The sequence below is a fragment of the Pygoscelis adeliae genome, unplaced genomic scaffold, assembly GCF_000699105.1.
Source record: "Pygoscelis adeliae isolate BGI_AS28 unplaced genomic scaffold, ASM69910v1 Scaffold160, whole genome shotgun sequence".
In the NCBI taxonomy this organism is placed as follows: Eukaryota; Metazoa; Chordata; class Aves; order Sphenisciformes; family Spheniscidae; genus Pygoscelis; species Pygoscelis adeliae.
This window is the reverse complement of record NW_008824035.1, coordinates 7,176,464-7,178,410: the sequence shown is the minus strand read 5'-3', so window position 1 is coordinate 7,178,410 and position 1,947 is coordinate 7,176,464. Positions and strand designations below refer to the sequence as shown.

Below are 1,947 nucleotides of genomic sequence, written 5' to 3'. Positions count from 1 at the left end.
CAAAACATATGGTAGACATCAACATTGTTTATAATTAGCAGGCAATGCTCCTGAGGCAGCACCGGAAGCAATGGGAAAGTAACAAGAACCAGAATTCATGTAGTATGCTTTCAGTCAGGGGTCATCTACACAGAGTTTTAGGCAAAATTGAAAATAGAACAGTGTTAGTGTTTTTTTGTGAAAAGAAGAAAGTATTCTTACAAATGAAGGTAATCACTGCTATAAAATTTAAAAAAGCAAATTATAACTTGAATTAAAAAATGTAAATAGTCCCTATTTGTATTAGAAGATGTAGAATTAAGAGATAAGCATCAAACATAAAACCTCAGCAGATGCTTTAAGACTTGCATGAAACTTCATAACTGATCAAATTCCACCCACCAACGAAACCCAAAAACTCAAAATTAGTATATACTGTGTTACAGGCAAAGCTAAGATGCTAAACACATTTCATAGGTTTTACAGTTACTCAGATGCAGCAGTCATTACAGTAATCTCTCCTACAACAAGTTTTAAATTTAAAAAAACCTTACATTACCAGAAGTTTTCTAGTCAGGCAAATAAACTAGTGGCCTCAAAAAGATGGAGGGAAGGCAGGAGTACACACCCATAGATCAGGAACAAAAATATCAATAGAAAGTGCTCAGGATAGCTTGAACAGAGACATGGTAGAAGTGCTGCAACATCATTTCTTTTTTCTAGGGTAGGCTTTGCCTACTTTATCAGAAGCTACCTATTGAAGGTGTTCTGTATTTCCCCAACCACTCATAGTCACTGGGGAATAAAGGTGTTCCTCTTCACACTCTATTCCTAAGGACTCTTGACAGTTAATAGCATTGTATTAAAGTTCACCATCAATGTATCTAGTGTCTTCCATAAGTACCTCCATTTCCCCTCCCTACTACCACTCCCAAGCAGCAGCCAACTGAAACTGAGCTGAACTTCACCTGACTACTTTATTCTGCTGCTGGAAAATAACAAAACCATGTACATTTCCCATTTACATAAGCTTTACTGAGAAATGTGATTCCACAGCCAATTTAGAATTATAGCCTACAACTCCAGGAGACATCATGGCACTGTTTCTTGTAAGAAAGTATACATACATTTTCTTCTCTTAACTTTTGTTTCTAGGAAAACTGATGTTACTGATCATCTAAACTGCAAATAAAATACCATCTATTAGCATACGACTTTAGGAAAAACAGTTGGCTGAGGTGATTTTACAGGATTCTTCAAGCAGCAATCTACGATGTAAAGAATTGTGCAAAATCCTAAAATCCATCACTAAAAGAACATTGCAATGGCTCCTAGTTTTGGTGAAGTTTTTTGGTTTGGGTTTTCCCCCCCTTCCCCGACAGAGCAAAGCATGATCGGCACCTTACCAGCAAGCAGTAGGCCTCTCTGAGCAAGCTTCAGTTCTATTCTGTGGTCCACCTTCCCCCTTTTCTCCTCCTTAAGGTTCTGCTTGGTATAGACAATGGAACTAGGACTATAAAAACTCACATTCAGAAAAATGAGAACCCCTATTAGCACGGAAGTTTACCACCATCACTGTTCCTATAATGTAATAGCAGTATTCATTATTTACTACACACTAATTCTTAACAGACAATGTCACAGAATGGGGAAAGGGGCGAAAAAAACCAGTACTTCCTCATCACAGTGAATTTTAATGTGTGAACAAAGTCAACATCCAATTGTTAGGGCAACGCAGACCCTGCAATACTAAAAATGCAAAGGACCAATATTTCCTTTGGGATGAAGAAAGATGAAAGAACTACTGACAAAAGCATCTACTAATACCCATCCACGTAAGGCTTACCAATTTTGCTCATTAAAAAAATTACAAAAACTCAAAAAACAGAAGAACTGTTCTCCACTAATCGTCTCCACTCTTAAACAGTTGCTTTCATACGCTCGTTCAAATTCTTCAAGAAAAAGGGT

The 1,947-nt window shown here is 37.2% G+C and overlaps 1 protein-coding gene across 3 annotated transcripts in view; it reads right to left on the bottom strand.

Annotated features, from left to right (window-relative positions):
- Positions 1-1,472, bottom strand: part of SESTD1 (SEC14 and spectrin domains 1) — a 60,515-nt gene extending 59,043 nt beyond the window's left edge. For all 3 annotated transcript variants that reach the window (XM_009332329.1, XM_009332344.1, XM_009332337.1), the window contains exon 1: positions 1,386-1,472. The gene's annotated coding sequence lies outside the window, so the exon portion shown is untranslated. The remainder of the gene's footprint in view (positions 1-1,385) is intronic.
- Between the last annotated feature and the right edge of the window lie 475 nt (positions 1,473-1,947).